Source organism: Ursus americanus, chromosome 15, assembly GCF_024610735.1.
Source record: "Ursus americanus isolate L20-20 chromosome 15, mUrsAme1.1.p, whole genome shotgun sequence".
Taxonomy (NCBI): domain Eukaryota; kingdom Metazoa; phylum Chordata; class Mammalia; order Carnivora; family Ursidae; genus Ursus; species Ursus americanus.
The window spans coordinates 35,514,814-35,533,893 of record NC_142141.1 but is presented as its reverse complement, the minus strand read 5'-3'; positions in this window follow the sequence as shown (position 1 = coordinate 35,533,893).

The following is a 19,080-nucleotide window of genomic DNA, read 5'->3' as shown; positions in this document are numbered from 1 at the left end:
GTGCTTGTTACACATCAACTGTCATCATCACCATCATCATTAAAAATCATTAACACTTACGAAATCCTCACTACATATCAGATACTGTTCTGAGCTCTTTGTATGTATTATCTCACTTAATTCTCACAATTATGCCATCAAGTAGATACCATTATTATGCTCCTTTACAGAAGAGGAAACTAAGGCATAGACAGGAAAGCTGCCGGTCCAAGAACACGGGATCCAAGCCCAGGATTTGATTGCAGAGGCTGCAAATGGCTTACCTGCTTTATTCAAAAGATTTTTGTTGACTCCCTACCACATGCCAGGCTCTGAGCAGAAATGGACATGACCCCTGGCTTTCTGGAACTTGCAGTCTAGCCAAGAGAGACAGCGGACGAGCGAAGATATAAACAAATGTCTAACGGCAATGGTGGCAAGGACTCTGGAGGAGGGGTACGCGGGGCGCTGTCCCCCTGTCACTGGTCATCACACTGTCCTGTGTTACACACGGGGCAGCAGACGCGCGGTGTCGGGACAGAAAGGGAAAACACTGAGGCATTTGGCTGAGGACAATCTACTCAGACCCTCCCAAGTTATGAATCAATTATTTCGCTCTGGGGCATGTCACATTTGAGTTGCCATTAGCAAATCATTTCGCTTGGAAGCCTAAGTGGTAATTATGTGTGCATTCAGAGTTCCAGAACACAGACTTCACTTCAGCACAATTCACCCTATTTTTATATGCAGAGATTTCCTCCTGCTTATATAACAGAGACCAGGCGTCTAACTGACCACTCACATGGGCACGTGGGTAAGAGCCACTCGGCCAGGGCGTCCGTGTTTTATCCTTCTGCTTCTCGTCTGCGGAATGCAGAAGTTGGATTAAAGACTGTGTTTATTTCTGGTCAAAGCACTGGAAATAAAAGGTTTGTGCAGATGTTTTAAGGGCACCGTATGGACCGTGCACAAACTTTCGCGGTCAGTTTCGCTGCTACAGTCAGGACCGATGACTCACCCTGACCTGCGTTCTGTTGGCTCCTGAAATATTGTTTTGGTCTTGTCCTTAGCAAAGTTGACGGGCTCATCCCAAACATTGCTTCGTTGGGGTAGGGGGCAGTGGGGGTGGGATTGTGTGAAAACTTCTGCATGACAAAAGTGGTTTCAACTTTCCTAGTTATTCCCAGATGACTTCAGACCTGTGGAGCGCTTTCGACGGGGAGAGACCTTAAATTGGAGCATCTGGTCAAAGCCTGCCTGCCATGAGCAGAAAGCCGAGTCCCAGAGAGATGAAGAGAAATGACTAACGTCACCGGCCTGCCGGAGGCACAGATATCCTGAGAACTCCAGCCTCCCCAGAGCCACGGCCCAGAGCTCCTCACTCACCTTATGCTGACTCCGGAACTGGAAGTCTTAGTGTCTTTTGATGTTATTGTATCTTCTCTTCTCCTTCTTTCATGCCTTAAATATTGTGCCACGATCCTCTAAATGACAAGGACCAACACTAACAACAGCGTGTACTTATTGCCAACGAAAACACGAGTTATGCAATCCTACTCTGGTTCCTAGCAGTAAAGAGTTCGGAACAGAGAACATTTAACAGTGGGAGATGTAAAAAATGTATGGACAAGGAATATGGAAGAGCCTCATAAATTAAAGAAATTTGGTAAGCTCTCTTACTACGACGTTTTAAGAGAAGAATAGGCGCCTATTTGAGGGTGATGAACCTGGGAGCTCTGTATCCCAGCGAGGGGTCAGGCAGGATTCCAGGGAAGATTCGAGGGGGCGGGGAGGATTTCAAGTATAAGGCAGGCGGAAAATTTATGAACACTCTCCCAAAGGGTGATCTGGCAGAGGCAAAAACTTAGACCTGTGCTGTCCGATACAATAGCCACTAGCCACCTGGGGCTAATTCTGTTGAAATTATTAAAATTAAATAGAATTTTAAAATTCAGTTCCTCCATCACGCTAGCCACATCTCAAGTGCCCAATAGCCACATGAATGTAGTGGTTACTGTATTGACCTGCACAGACGGAGAACATTTTCATCACTGTAGAAAGTTCTTCTGGACAGCACTGACATAGACGCTGCATCAGAGGAGGGGAGGGACGGGTGAATGGGGGAAAGGGGAGCGCAAGGTGATGCTGACCAGGAAAAGGATGCAGCAGCATAAGAGACACAAGGGAGAGGAGATACACGGAAGTGACCCCCCCCCCCCCCGGGGAAAGATCGTGAAAGGAGTTTGATCTTAGATGCAAGGCAGTGGCTAAGTTTTAAATATGATGTACTTCTGGGCAGAATCATTTCTGTGGTTTTGGCTGGTAGATATTCCTCTGTGCAAAGATGAAAGTGTACCTTCTGCAGAACTATGAAAAAAAAAAAAGCTCAGTGGTTTCCCAGGACTGGGGAAGGGAGGGAGGGAGGAGTGTATGGGGGATTTTTTGGTGAAACGATTCTGTAGGATACAAAAATGGTGAGTTCATGTTATTTTACATTTATCAAAACCAGGAGGATCTACAACACAGAGTGAACCCTAATATAAACAATGGACCGTAGTTCATAATAATGTATCAGTATAGTTCATCAGTTGTGACACATGGACCACGAGATGTTATAATAGGGGAAACTGGTGGAGGTGTGAGAGGGAGTGGGTAGGGGTACTTAGAAACTCTCTGTACTTTCTGCTCAGTTTTTCTGTAAACCGAAAACTGCTCTAAGAAATAAAATCTGAGTTAACTATTTCCCATTAAATATTTCCAAGCACTCTGAAAACTCTTCATTTTCACATAAACAATGAGATGACAGCAACACACATTAATCTAGTCTCAACTGATAATCTTATGAAATTACGTATTTATATAAATATTTGTTATTAAGAAAACAACAACAGTGGACTGTCTTCCAGATGTCCACAGCACAGTGTCAGGCACTCATCTTGGTGAAGAGAATGCAAGCTCGATTTCAGTCTACACTTGCCCCCTTTCTCAGGTGTCTTTGTGCAGTGCACAAACTGCACAACCATACACAGTGGCTCTACTGGAACCCCATCCATTACAACATGAGGCTCCAAATAGAGGCTAGTGAGTGGGGACAAAGGATGACCATCTCTGCAGGGTGTCAAAGACTGACTGAAAAAAGAGTGTGTTGAGAACAGATCACATTAAGCCATATGAGAAATACTGTTTTTCATTAGCGGAGAGCCAAGAACAGAGCCCTGAGAGACCCTGAGGAGAGGGGTGGTAAGAAATCTGAAGGGGCATGGGAGACAAAGCTGGGAAGGCAGGAGGCAAATCACAGCAATACCCTATCTAGAAGCAGATGTCTGAGACCCAGCAGCTGCCTCTCTGAGCTGGGATTCAGTTGAGAGCTGTGCTGGCAAACGCAGTTTTGCAGACAGAAGAGCCGGGCACTGGTAGAAGGCCCAGGCTCTGGGAGAGAGGTCAGGATTAGAGGATGTTCATCCTAGGAGCCTGTATATGCACATATGGCCTAGTCCAGGGGCTGGAAGGAAAGAGGAGAAGGAAATGCATCCCAACAATGACTGGAATGCATCAGCTGTGCAAAATGAAACTCCTGGGAAAACCCAGCCATGTCTTGGATCGTGGTTCAAGGAACTAGTAATGGGATAAAAAGCTTTCGCGTCCAGGCCAGCGGTGTGAGCCCAACCCAGGTTAGGAGTTAGCCCAGTGCTTCAGATATCAGCGAGAAAGGAACTGATGGGGCCGGTCTACCTTCTAGTATTGGAGTAATCCTGAAAAGAACCACCTGCTACAATAGGTAATCCTAGCAGCCAGCTTCACAGAATGACTGGGGCAGGAGGGGGGATGGGGCGGAGCTGAATTGTGATACCTGCTCATTCTTAGCTGTGAAGGGAGTCCCTTCAGAACAGGACTGGAGCGCTGTGGAAACTTCCTACGGCTCCTGCGTCTATAGGTCGGTGCTTCCTTAAGCCTGGGCCTTGGACCCCTGGCTCCAAATCGTGCTGGGATACTCATTGACAAGGCGCGCTTCCAGGGCGCACCCTAGACCAAGGACATCTGTGGCTTCAGGGATGGGGTCAGTTTCCTGAGTCATTCTTACGCACACTGCAGGTTGAGGGTAATTCACATAGATGGGTAGTTCTCAAACTCAGGCGTGCTTCGGCATTCCGGGGAGGACGTGTTAGCGAGCACACATTGCCGGCCCCGCCTCCAGAACTGTCAATTCAGTATCGGGGGTGGGGCCTGAGAATTAACAGTTCTAACAACTTCCCCCGCCATGTTGCTGGATTTAGGGACCCCACTTTGAGAATCCACCGGTGTAGATGGAGAATCCGTCTTCACCTGACAGTTTCTTAAAAGCTAGGAAAGTTGTACAACTCCATTTATTATCCATCTGCATAATTGAACTAGCTTCTACCATCCTGTTATTCAGGTGACTAACACCCATGACCTCTTTTTCACCTTGTTAAATAACTTCAATTTTAAATTAACAACACAAAGAGATCTCACCTGGCCAGCCCTAATCTTGTAGTTGTCCTAATTCCAAATGTTTATATTGTCATCAGTCCTGTCTTTCTCTCCTGTCTGGTGGTGACCTGCAGAAAACCATTCAGCTTTGCATTGCCTTGGGCTCCAAAAACTAAAATCAGCCCCTTTCTTCACTTGCCATAAAGAGCTACTCTGAAGAAAAGAAAAGAAAAAAAAAAAGCTTACAAAAAAAGAGAAACCTGGAAATATTCTGAAATTCAGAAAGTGTTATTTTGGGGCGCTTTCTGGGACAGGATGTCCCCACCATCAGCTAGAGGAAGCCCAGCTTCTGATAAACACTATTTTGCCTTGCACAGATCAAAGGGAGCCATTTATTGAAGGAAGGGATGGAAGTATTTGATGAGGCCCTTCTGCAGACTCCCCGTAAACAGGATAAGCCCTATCAATGAAAGCTTATACACAGCCAGGCCGCAGTCCCCAGTAACAATGGAGCAGCAAGAACAGTGGGTGGCAAGGAAAGGTCCTGACAAGACTGTTCTGCCAAGAGAGTGGCCGTAAACAGGATTAGTTGTAATGAGATTATCAACTCAGGACCTGGAGGTCGGAGCTGGAGAGTTCAGCGTTGCGTGAAGAAAAGACACAGAAGTGGCTGGTAGGTGAGAGGATTACAAAGCCAGGGCGAGGGCTTTCCCCTCCTGGCTCCCTCTGGCCCAGGGATGCTGTCTCTCCCGGGCTGAAAAATAAGTCGCTGTCATTGCAAATATGGCTTTGCAGGAGCAGAAGTCCCGGCAGTGGTGGTTCTCAATCAGGGGGCGTCGGCAAGGTCTGGAGACATTCTTGGTTGTCACATCTGGGGAGAGGGAAGTTCCTGGCGTCTGGGGGCAAAGGCCAGGGATGCCACTCCACATCCTACCATGCACAGGACAGCCCCCCTCGGTACCCTTTCTGGGTCCTCAACCTCCCCCCCGCCCATGGCCGGGAAAGACAAGACGAGCAGGCTTCCCCCAGGAGCGGTGCTTCCAGCAAGAGCATAACTTAGAAACAGGTCACAGAGAAAACAAAGAGTGGAAACAGAAAGTGAATCAGGGGTATGGATGTTATATATACAAGGCCTCTCCATGCTCTTTTCTAGAGCTAAGCCAGGGGTCACGTCTAGGTCTCCAGGAAACACAGTTTATTTAAATCCCTGCCTTCCAGTCCTAAAGCTAAGGTAAGCGTTTTCAGTAAAGTGGTCCCAAATTTGACTTCGGGTGTTCCAGCACCAATACTAAATGGGTCACAAGCCCAGCTCTAGAACCCATGGGGTCAAATCATGAGAGTGGAGATGGGAGAACCACAGGTCTGGAGACTGGGGTCGGGAGGCAGGCGGGGAGGTAGAGCACATCTCGGAGTCATCATCAGTACATGGGGCTTATGTCACAGGTCGTCTCTGAAACTGGGGGACTGGAGGAAATTAGAGACAGATGGAAGCGTGGCACGAGACCAGGACTTGGTACCGCAGATGTCAAACCATCACGCAGTGTCTTGTATTTTCAGGTAACCTTTCTGCGTGGCTCACCATCTCAATTACACTTGGTGTTGGGGAGGCTTTAGACACTTTTTTTTTTTTAATTTTGATTATCTTAGTGCCTTGGACAGAGTTGATGCTTAAGAAGTAAACGAATTACATTGACTAATTAAACTTGTTTCCTCCATCGTTAAACCTCTGGAAAGAGCTTTCTTTCTGCCTCCGCTTCCTTTTCCTGGCTGTGTTCTGCCCCCTCCCCATGACGGAAACATCTCTTTAGCAGGTTGTCTGATTTCTGCATTGCCAAATCCACTGGCCTGTTCTCGAGTCACCTTCAAAATCTCCGCGGTATTCAGCACCATGAACGCCCCCCTTCATTTATCAGCCACCAGCCATGGTTTCCATATCACTGTGTTCTCTTGGTTCCTTTTCGGTCTTCTTGAATATGACTTTATAGCCTCCCTTGTTGGCCTGGTCTCTCTCTTAGCCCCCTGAAAGCAGATTATTGCTCAAATTTCTTTTTGTCCCTCTCCTCTCCTTTTTCAAACTCTACCTTGATAATCTCATCCATGGTCTCAGCTACGGCTTCTATGAAGATGACTTCTAGATCTCAGACTCAAGCCCTGATGTCTTTCCTGATCATCCTGGGTCTGGTCCTCTGGAACTGGGGGGAGAAGTGAGTGTGGCACCTTTAACAAAGAGACCAGCAGCTCTGGGTTGATGCTGGAAGCCAGTGTTGGTATGGTGGAGTAGACAAGGACAGAGGCAGAGCAGGGAACACAGCAGGAAGGTTGACCTTAGCAGGGAGGTTGACCTTGGTGGGCCAGCCAACCAGCACACAAACTTGAAGGACTGGAGCAAAGATGGGAAGAGGGAGAGATGCAAGGTGCAGGCAGATGGTCTGTGTCAGTTATGATTTCTCTCATGGACCCTGACCACAGCACGGCTCTGACATGGGTTTGTGTACTTCCTGTAAGAGCAGGAACAACACACAGGTATTGATTTCCAGGCCATATTTCCATGAGGCTTCACCACATCACTCCACTGGGACCTCCTGGCTCCCTCCTCCATGCCCCCTTGGCATTTGTTCTCCAAGATTCTGCATTTAGCTGGCTTCTTTTCACTTTGCTGGATGATTGCACCCACTCCCGTGGCTCGAGATACTATTTTTAGGTTGACAACTCCCAAATCTACATTTCCAGTCTAAACTTCCAGTCTAAACCTGTAATTCTAGCTCAAGATTCCATAAAAACCTAAAAATAAACATGCCCCAATCTGAAGCTGTTCTTTCCCCCTCCACACAGGACTCTGTCCCCCTGCCTGGTTCTCTCTCCTGACAGTGATACAACCAGCCACCCGGTCATCCGAGCCAGAAACTGGGGAGTCAACTTTGACTCATCCCCTGTCTTTCTCCACCCATAAGTCAATTTGTCTCTTAATCAGTTGTGCATTGGTTCATACTTTTCCTTCCCGTTTGTCGTTTCTTACTTACCCCTTAGCATCTCTCACCTGGACATTCCAGCAGTTTCCACCAGTCACTTGTATCCAGGTTCAAAACCTCTCAATCAGTCCTCCATCCACTCTGTAATTGCCCTTACACTGTGGGAAGCTGACGATCTTACTCCATGGTTCAATGACTTCTCATTACCTACAACCAGCTAATATTTAAACACAACGTCTGACATGCAACCTTCTTCCTGATTTGCCCTCTTTTTTCCTAGGCTCATTTACAGCCATTTTCCTAGTAATACCTCATGCTTCTCCTACAAGTGGCGGCCGCCTCCTGAAGAGCGGTGCTACTCCTAATTTCTGTGCCTTTGTGCTCAAGGGCCCTCTACCCGCAGTGTGCTTTCCTTTATCCCAGCAGATGCCGATGCTCCCTTGAAAACTCAGCTCTGTGGCAGCTGCTCTTCGAAGCCCGCTCTGAGCCTCTTCCTTTGTGCCCTTCTGCTCCCACATCCCTGCACACACCTGCGGTCTAGCCCTGAGTAGACTACACTGTAATTCCTTGTTTAGTCTTTTGTCGTCCCCACTAAAATCTGAGTCCTCCAGGGTGGAGCCTTGTCCCCGGAGTTCTCCCTCCTCGGCAGCTAGCCCAGCACTTCTAAATGGTGCTTCTCGGAGTTCTAGTTAACAGGTATTCCTCAAGTGAGAATCTCCCCAAATGTGTTTGAGGAAAGCTGCATACTGACAGCCCAGGAGCTCAAGGAAGTCTTCAGCAGAAGCTGTCCGATCTGGTTGAAGCAGATCCTTACAGGGGCTAAGGTGGGGACAAGCCCAGGGTGACCTGGGAGGACAGAGAAGGGGGTAATTCAGGCTCAAGGGGCTCTGGAAGCATTTCTGGAGGAGGTGATCTCCATAATTCACAATAGGCTAGCCACCAATTGAACCTCCAGGAGGCAGACTCTCGGGTGTCCTCACACTCCCAGAGACTGAACTTCAGGACTAGATATGGATGTTGGACGAGTTTGATGATGCGAAGAACGTCCAGGCTCCCGGGGTATCCTCTTCTCATAGCCATTTCCGTGAGCAGACTCCACCTTGAACTGGCCTGCCCCAGGCTGAATCACGTCCCTCACCTCAACTCCCTCAACACCTTCCATCTGTTACCCTATCGTGGGTTGTATTTTCCTGTGCATTTCCCAGTGTCCTCCCGTCGCAGTCCTTAGGCTTCCAGAGGGCAGGCGCTGGTAATTTAGCCTGCGTTCCTGTAGACTCTGAAAGTCCCACGCACATATCGGGCACCCAGTACACGTGCACTGAAGGCAGGAAGCATAGCGTAACTCAACAGCGTGTGTTTGCCTGGAGGCCGCAGAGACACAGGCATGAGACCGCAGAGCCGAGCTATCCAGGGAGCCTAGGAGGCATTTTCTGCAGCTGCTGAGGCTGAGGGGAGCGGAGGAGTTTTCTTCTGCTTCTACCTGGAAGCCAGTGAATCCATGAGTTCCTATTTAACTCCCAGACCTGAGGACAGGAAGAAGGGGCAGAGGAGCATCTCTGCCTTGGGTATCTAGCACATTCCCCCTGAGAAGGCCAATGGGTTTTAAAGCACCGGGCTATACTTGCAGTTTTGCACAGAGGCAGTGGCCCGTAGGGGTTTCGGGCAGGCACTCTGCTCAGTGTATGGACTGGAATCTTGGCTTCACCACTTGCTGCCTCTGTGACTCTGGGGGAATTCCTTGACCTCTCTGTGCCTCTGTTTTCTCACCTATAAAATGGGGATGATAATCACAGTCCCCACCTGCTGCGATTCCCCGGGGACTAAATGAGTTACAACGTATATGCCGTATATGCCGTTTAGAGGCGTGCCCGGCAGGTAGCCAGCGCTCTGCATGTGTTTGTAAAATCAATCCATCTACATTAGAGTCTACGTTGGGGCAGAACCAGGATGAGACGATGAATAATGGTCAGATAGTGCAACTTACCCATAGCGCCAGCACCTACTGCTTAAGAATACTCAGAAAAGCTGGCACTTCTATCATCTGATTCCATCACCATCTACAAAGCGGGTGCTCTTTTCATGTTTTATACAGAAAACAGCCCCAGAGGTGAGCAGGCTCAGGGGCCAGCCTTCTCGCTCTGAAGCCCAAACCTTTTCATCAAGTGCTATTCTCTCATGGGGCATGTCTGGGCTCGAGGCAGCCCAGGATTTCCCATGACCTGCTGCTTGGGAAGTGGTTCACAAACCCCCGAGGTCCACAATTCATGTCGTGTCCCACCTATACGTTTAGAAGGAATTCGTACTTTCATAAGAAAAGCAAAACTTGCATGTGACACTTTTTTCCCTCTTTTTTAACGCACTACAATAAAAAGCAAGCATCTCTCCACCCTCACCTTCTCTATCCCCACCAGTTCCATGCCCTAAAGTTCGGGATAACATTTCCAAAACAATCCACGCTTTTGTAAACGTCTTCTCTCTCCTATGTAGAAACGAAGCCATACCTCACCCACAAACATCTTCCTTTGGCTATTTAATGTTTTAAACCCAAATACTCTTATTTGTAGAATCTGTTTGCACTTGCTGGCATGTTTTGGTTGCCAATCTACTGACGGCACTGACAGCTCAGGGTCCCAGCCGGCATTGCAGATCCCACAGTCTCCCGGGCCTCACATCACATCTAAGAAGGGGCCTTCCAACGTTATTTGTGCACCTCACACCTCTGCAGATCAGAGCAGGGGCGTGTGCGGGAACTGTCTCTTGTGGTTTTCACCCCACAAGGCTTTCTCTGCAGCATGGGAGCTGTAGCATTCAATGCGTCTTTCCCAAGTCCTCCCGCCCCTCTTCTCTATCACCCGGACACACACACACACACACACACACACACACACACACACACACACACACCAGCTCAGAGCTTCTCCTTTCTCCCAACTAAGTGGAAAATTCCTGTAAGTTCTTACTTATAGCAGGATAGAGACTCTTACAAGAGAGAGCGGAGCAGCACACGACAGCCAGCTCATCTTGATCGGGAGAGCTGGAGACCCCAGAGATGAACCTACTTCTCCCTCTCCATTTGACAGACACGGAAAGCAATGCTCGGAGAGAATAAGTAACTTCCCCTAAGTTCCGCAGCAAGCCAGTGGCAGATCCAGGACTATCTGAAGATAGGTGAAGTCAGGTGGGCTTCTATGCAGTAATATAGATAATAAATGTCGTCAACTTGGAATTAACTTGGTTGACAACTCCCAAATCCCATGATACCAACAGCATCTTTCAACCCCTCGTTCAGAATATGGAACTGTGCATTAACTCTACCTCTATCTCTCAAGAGAAGGTGTCTTTCAGAAATGATCTATGCATTTACAAACATTGTTTTCAAAATATACCAATGAGATTATACTTTCATAGTGATACAGCTTCACTGCTTATGTCCCCAATGTACAGATGAGGCAGAGAGGCCGGGGAATGACTCAGGAGCTCACCACAAGCATCTCTTGCATGTCTGCCTGGACTTCTGTCAGATCTACTTGGTTGACTTTCTATGCAGTATTATTACTGAGGTCTTATTGTTACGAACATGTTCTTTGGGTTTCCTGCTTATCTCTGAGCTGAAGAAAATGTTTTGGTTTTTTTTTTCTGTTTGCTTTTCAACCTTCAGCTTCCATGACCTTAAAAAAAAAAAAAAAAAAAAGTAAGCACAAGCTGAGCTGGTCTAAAAGCAGCCTGTTTGCAACGTGATATGGAACCTGGACCGTGACCAGCTAAACCTTGGTGTAGTGTTCTCCAAACACATTTCAACAATTTTTCCAAGTGGCAAGTAGTTTATTTCCACTGAAACACTTGAAGATACTGAATTAACAGTACATTTCCTAAACTATTGAATAAGTGGTGGTAAAATGGCAGTTTCTAAGTCCAAAGGGGAAATTGCAAATATATGTACATTTTTTTATTTTTTACTTTTTTTTTTTTACTTTGCAGCGGGGATACTATTTAACATTCCTAGCATTCAGCCAAATGCATTTTCAAAGTTAGAATCAGTTCATACAACATTTTCATAGTCCATAGTTTTTATTAAGATTGATATTTGATGAACCATAACCTCTAACAACACTTTCTGCTTTAAAATGTATGGTTCTCTATAAAAAGAAAGTCATATGCTCCCTAAATGCAGAAAACCTGATGAATTACATTAACCAACTCTGGAAAATGTTTCTGAATTGTCTTTTGTTTGTTTCAAGAATTTACTGTACGAAAATAAAAAAAATATATAATAGTGTTATCCATTCTTTTACCAAAAGCTATAACTGCCTTTGTCAGTGTAGACCTAAGGAGGGCTTTTTCTGTATGAAAATATCCTAGAAAAGCACTGATGAAATGATGGTCCCTTCTGAGCCTAAATGGTAGAACTGCGTGACTTAAATTATGGAGTCAGGACTAATCTCAGGCTTTGGAAGTTGCTCCCTTTTGTCCTCTTTAACCTCCCTTTCCTCTTTTATCAAAGGAGGGAGAGCAAGTAGGCTAAATATGACTGAATTTATGAGAGTAGAAGGAAATGTGGTATAACTTTTCAGGCCCTACCTCAATACCTATGATGAATGAAACATTAATTATTGTGTCAAATAAATCTTGAGAAGATTTCAAAGCCAAGTCTTCTCTTCTTTTCACTCCACTGACTTACCATCTGCGAGCCTTGCCTTATCAAGAGTACCTGCTTCTCATTGGCTGTTCTCAAGATTCCAACCCAAATGTGACCTGCTAGTCCTTCAAAAGTGGCATTCGAGTCCCCTGCCAACACTTCTACACACCTTTCACGTTTCCCTCCACCAGTCCCAAAGTTCAACCAACACTTTACCTCTTTTTGAAGAGTCTGCAACTGCTCCCCACTTCCTGGTTCCCTTTGTCCGGAGCCTAGCATGACCAGCTGAAGTCTCTCCCGCCACCCACTGCTGACCTACAGTCACGGGCACTATGACCACCTTCAGGGTTTTCCTTGCTGCCTTGGCCCAAATCCGCATCTCCACCAGTGTCTTCACCAACAAGCCATACTCGCCTTCCTCCGTTACAAGAGCCACACCCCCGCAGTCACCACCAAATTCTCCATCAGACCTTCCGCTGCTAGGTAGGTCTAGGCTACCTCAACCAGGGCCAAATCCCTGCGCTCCCCGGGGCAGCATTTGGAGACATTTTTTAGTTGTCACAACTCAGGGCCGGGAGTGCTCTTGATATCTAATGGGCAGCGGCCAGCGGTGCGGCTAAACACCTTACCACGTGCGGCCCTTCACAGCGAACGTCCAGCCCCAAATGCTAATAGAGCTGAGCTTAAAAAAAACTCTGCTCTCAGAGATAGTGGAGGCCTTTGTTTCTCTTTTTTTCTTCACCTTTGGCAGAAAGACTAACACAAAACAAAATCTGTCCTCCAGGCACACACCTGGAGCTGCCATTCTCTTCCCCACTCCTCAGCTCAGGATTGGAAAACACAGATGGGATCTGGTAGAACCAGCCTTGTCATTCGCCAGGTGGGGCTGGGACACAGAGAGGCTCCATCTGGGCAGAAGAACCCATTCAGACCAGCGTTTTTGCACCCTGACTACACATCAGGTTCATGTCATTTCAAATATTTTAAATATTTAGAGTACTAAGAATACAGATACTCAGAATTCAAACTAGATTGGTCTGGGATGAGGTCTGAGTGATATGTTTTTGAAAGTCTCAGCTAATACCAAGACGCAGCAGGAGCTAATCACCCCCTGTATGGGCAGCCTGCTCGCTGCCGGAAGAACAGATCTCCCTAAAGAGCTGTAGGGTATTACTTTGGGGCCCCTTTAGCACTGTAAGACATGCAATTTTCCAGTAAGAGAGAAGTCTTTTAACTGTGTGGTCAGTCTGGGTTATCTGGCAAAATTCAAATTATTTGAGGGTCTTTGTTCAGTCCTTCTATATCTTGATCTGGGGCTTACATTAATTTTCACTATTTGTCAAAATCAAGAGAAAAGGGTAAATCAGAGGTTAAAAGCTACCTTTATAATTAAGCACTTTCTGCTAGCTATTTATTCGTCTTGGGGAAAAAATGCCTTTTTCCTAGTAGAAAGATAAAATAATCGTAAATTAAAGCTTTGAGATGTATTACATCTTATGAAAAATAATGGGACAGTATCATAAATCACAAACATTGTCTCTCTGAAATATGACCGGTCTAATTTTGTACATTTCCTCCTTGTTTCAATACAATAGAGTCTTTATGAGGCAAATTAATTTAGCATTAACCTTGGAATTATCACTGTGCTTTCACTGATGAAACTGATAAAATAAAAATATTTTTCAATGCTCAAGAATCTCATTAAATAATCTGTAACTTAAGTAAATCACATTTAATTTCTGTTTCTCTTCTTATCCTTCTGCAGCTACATGCTCAGCATCGTACAGTAGAAAAATAGGGGACCCCCCAGCTGGGAAGCCCAGAGTCTAGTTCCTGCCCTGGTATTACTTTAGCAAGACACTTATCTTCTCTAGACTGTTTCCTTGTTGGGAAAGTGAAGGTGTCACCAGGTGATATGTAAGATCCCTTTCAGGTTTGGGAATTAGCAAGAAGGCAGATCACCACTTTGACTCCCCTAAATAGCAATGAAGTACCTGGTTTTGTGCCTTGGCATATAATGTGGAAATACAGTATATATCAGTCTACAAACATTTCCTGAGCATTCTCTCTGCAAAAAATATGGGGCATTGTTATGGAAGACTCAAAGAAATAGCAATTATATCTCCAAGATTTTACTTTCAATAAGATTATAATTTAGTAGGGGAGATAAACAGTCCCATCACATCAAAAAGTTCAAAAGTGACAACTGGTGTTTCATTAAATACACAAATATTTATTGGACAACTATTGGGTGAGTTAGACCTTAATCTAATAATGACTATCATAGAAAATCATGCTGATATGCTCAGGGAAAAGTTGTGACTTTTCTTCCTCTATATAAACTACAGTAATACCCCTACATTAACACTTCAGTTAGGGGCATGGTGTTATCTACTATCTTAAGTATCTCTCATACTTACTACTTAGAAATTAACATTTTATTTGCTTCCTCCCTATTCTCTCCCTATGATCTGCTCCTCCAGCCGAGATGATCATCTCTCTTGTGTTCCATTGAAAGTTTTAAGTGGAGAGCTGGTGGTCATCAATAATTTGGTAGCTAATTTAATTAAATATGCATTAATTGGGTACTTAATAGGATACGTGCATCTTGAACACTGTGTTAAATATTATTATTTATAACCATCTTATAGAGTTCTTTGTCAAGCAGGGAAAAATTCATAGAAACAGTTAAATTTACTGTGACAAATATAATAACGTCTGTTCCATGTTTGGAGGTAGCTCGGTAGCTCATTCATTCACTCATTTAACAAATACGGATTTAGTGCCAGTTTCTCTGGTCACTATCCAAGGCATGTAATAGACATCAGGAAGAAAACAGACACAGTCCTTACCCTTCTATGAGCTTACAGTGTAATGGAAGAATAGATATTGAACAAGTGAACAAACACCAAAACAGTATGTCATTTCCAAAAATACTAGGTTCTGACTGTAAAGGAAGCAAATGGGGCACAGTGATAATGGGAGGGGTGGACCTCACCCCTGAAGTGGACTGGAAAGCTTTCTCGTTGTCTTAGTGGAGAGATGAACTGAAGGGCCCATATGCAAAGAGCAGAGGTGAGGGCCCCCAGGTCAGGAGACACAGAACGGGCTAAGGCTTGGAGACAGGAGGGAGTGGGAGGACTTGCAATGGGCATTGTTGGTAAAAGAGGAGGGTGGAGAGGAGGCTGGAGGCACATCAGGTAGGACTGTATGGACCACAATCAAGAATTTTATCTAAAACCCAATGAGAAGCCATTAAGGTATGTTAAATTGGGGATGGCAGTGATCCAGTTACAGGTGGTTTTTCTGTGTATCTGATTTAGGTTTTAGAACATTATTTTGGATGCTGAACAGAGACTGTATTGGAACGGAATATTTGTGGTTATGGGGAGACCATAGAGGAGGTTGAGGTGACCTGGATTGGGCTGATGGCAGTGAAAATGCAAAAAAAGGAGGGGGTGCTGGATTTGAGGTTTACTTTGGAGAAAGAAGCAATAGGGCTATGACAGGTGAGGGAGAGCGAGGAATGAGAAGACCCACAGGAAGGTGTCGAGGAGGCCACTACACACACAAGGCTGAAGCTCAGGGAAGACCTCAGGACTGGGAACAGAAGTCAACAAGCCTCTGGTGTCAAAGGACCAGGAATGGATGAAGACTCATGGAATTAAACAGAGAGGGGCCCCATCCTGAGTAAGTCCCACATTCATAGGAGCTAAACAATGTTAAGCTCAAGGTCCCTTACACAGTTTCTTATCACCCGCGTATAAAAAGCAACATGGTGCGAAAGAATGGGCCAGGGTGTTGGAGGGATCATTTTCTGTTTCCATAAGTAGAGGAGTAGAAGGCTGAAAGCTCCTTGCTCTACAGGGGGAGGAATTGGCAGGTCTGCTGGGAAACTAAGAAAGCACAGGCTTCGGGCTCCTTCACTAGTATGGGCCCTTGGCAAGGCCCTGAGTATAATTATGTATTTCTAATTTTGTACTTCTCTTTCCAAACAGGGCCCCAAATTACATAAGCTCAGGCCTCACAAAATCTGGGTCTGCCCCTGGTGGGGAATATTAAGGAACAGATCATGAAATCAAGAACTACAAATGACCTGACACATCGACTTGCCGATGGGCCTCTTTAGATGACTTCTGTGCTGGGTCAACTAGAAGTTGGGGGCAAGCATAGCCTTGTAAGGAAAGCTTTACAGTTGACAGCTATTTCCTGATCTAGCTGCATATCCCTTAACCAGAAGCATGGTGGCGACACTGTGCAGGAGAAGGGAAAGGCCTTGGTCAAGGCTGAGAAACTGGAGTCCAGCCATGGGCGTCACTCTGGCCACCAGAACACCTTGTGGGCAACCGATGGAATGAACAACCTGGGTAACCAAGAGAACATCTAGTTCTTTAAACCCAAAAAGTTTGAGAAAGGGGCAAAAGAGTAAAAATGGATGGGCATATTGGCCGCATAATGCATAGGACCCCATGCAAATTGGAAATGTGGATGGGTCCTTCATTCAAAAAGTATTCACAATTTCAAGATGGTGCCTGCAGAGTATGAGACCAAGAGTGGGGGCCCTTCTAAACATGGGTCCCTGTCTGGCTCCACCATCTGCACGCCCATGAAGTCAGCCCTGGGGATAAGAGAACACTTAGGGCCAGGTTTCTGACATCCATTAGGCATTATCGACATTTCACAGGTGAAAAAAAATCTCAAAAAGGTTAGTTTGTTTGCACAAGGACACACAGGTAGTATGTTTGTGTGTGCTCAGGGGAGGAAGAGAAGAGACCAGAGGTTATTGTGCAAGTACTGGTCAGAGGCAGGAACATTTCGGGCTTCCATCGTTAACGCTCATTTAATAAAGCCAAAATGTCGAAACGGCTTGATTACTGTTGCTGTGAAGCACAGCCGAGCAGTGACTAGGAAACTGAAAACACTTCTGTTCCTTTTACCATTTCCTTGAACTCTAGCTCTGTGCTGCTGCAGGGAGGCTGCCATTCCAACCAAAGCAGACACCTCTAGAACCTTCTAGACTTTCGGTTTTTGTATTTAGCTACTTTGGTTGGCACAGGGTTAAATGACTACTGCTCGATTTGCAATTTATTTATATTAAAAGTGAAATGTCAAGTTCACACAGGGTGAAATAAAGGACTCTTTATAAACATGCAAACAAACGCAAGTGTTCACTGCCAAAAATATCCAAACAAACCAAACCAGAGACAAGAAATACCTCCTCAGCTGAAAGGGTACAATTCTTCCACATGGCATCTTCAATAGAGGAAAGGAAATCCTGAGATTTAAGACCAGACTCAGTCGAATACTATTTCACGTTGTTCCTTAACATGAAAGGAAGTGTCTAACCTGGGAGACACCAAGTTAAGGGAGATTTGCTACTTATCTGACTAATGTGAGCACAGTGGACACCCACTTGACAAACAAGGCCAAAAAAAATCTAGTAAGGGATAGGAATTTGCTGGTGTTTTGCCAATAGTCTTCAGAGTCCCCCGAACACTGTCTTATCATCATTCACGCTTGTCAATTTACACATTTTTATAATTCACAATTAAGAATCCTTTTATTAAAAAGCAAATGACTTATTTGAGTACAAGCATACGCACATGAGCTGATCCAGGAGTTTCAAACATAGAGGCGTCCTTAGCCTTTATGACGTGTAAGTAAGGAGAGTAACAGTAGGACCTGCACACTCCCAAGTCCCAGAGATAACAGACGTGTGACGTCTAAAGTGCATGTGGATCTGGCATGATTATCACCAAGGTGACATGGGGCCATATCAGTACCAGGAACTGGAGTCGAGCCCAAAGTGCGTCTGTGCCAACTCCATGGCCCTTGAAACTGGTGAAACGGGTTTGTATTTACTTTGATCTACACACATGAAACTCAGGGCTTCCACTGACAGGAGAGTTTATGGGATTGTGGTTCTGGTACCTTTTCTGAGAAGGGAGGAGATGGAAACTGGCACCTTCTCTTTCACCCATCCCGCTGTATGAAAGCAGCAAGCACGCCTACAAAGTCAGTCACTCGATGTAAAGAAACGGTCTGCCATCAGGAGAGAAACAGCAGGAGTGTTTGGTGAAGACAAAGGAATTTAGGTTATTCTCACAGCCTGGCAATGTGTTCTGGGCTACTCCGTGAATAAGACACAACTGAGATCTTGTTCCTAATTTTAGAGGTGGGGGAAACCCTGCATTTCTTAAGCAAATAGTACCACATGTAAACAAAGCTCGATATTTATTCCAGTAAATCTTAGATCGATTTCTTCGAGTATATATATAGTATGAAGATCAGTTTGCGGACTTGCCTACAGGAAGGAAATCACTGGAAGAAGGTCTTTATTGATCTTGCAAAAAAGCAGGCCAGAATAGCCTTCTCACATCCGTTTGTGGGGATGGTCACTACCAATGAGGTGATGCAGGGGCGCGGCGCTCCGAGCAGGTGCCTTCTGCTGTGGGGAGACAGTGCGCAGGGGCTGGAGCCCGGCAGCCGCCTCAAATCTCATCTCTCTTAGTTTCTACTTTTGCTAACTCCTCAGCCATCAGTCTCCTCATCTGTAAACCAGGGTTATTAATATGACCCTCAAAAGGGGCTGCTCGTTTCCTACTCAGTATGTCCACTCCCTTTCTTCCTTCTCACACGGCCATGTGAGTTTTGCGATCTTTCCAGTTAGAAACACTCATTTCCCAGAGGTGGGTAGAGTTGGGGTGGCCATGGGACCCGGTTCTGGTAAACGAATGATAAGCAGATGTCATTGGGTGGGGCTGTACCCGTGGAGATAGATTCCACAGGCACATGATTTTGTTCTTCCCCTCCCCCCTGTTCCCACCCAGAACGTGCTACAGGACCCAGAGATGGAGCAGCCATGCAGACTGAACTACACACCCCAGAGTGAAGGAGCAAGTAGGATTAAGAAGCATTGCTCCTTGGAGAAGCCTGGCTGGCTCAGTTGGTAGAGGACGTGACTCTTGATCTTGGGGTCGTAAGTTCGAGTCCCACATTGGGTGTAGAGATTACTTAAAAAATAAAAGCTTAAAAAAAAAAAGAAGC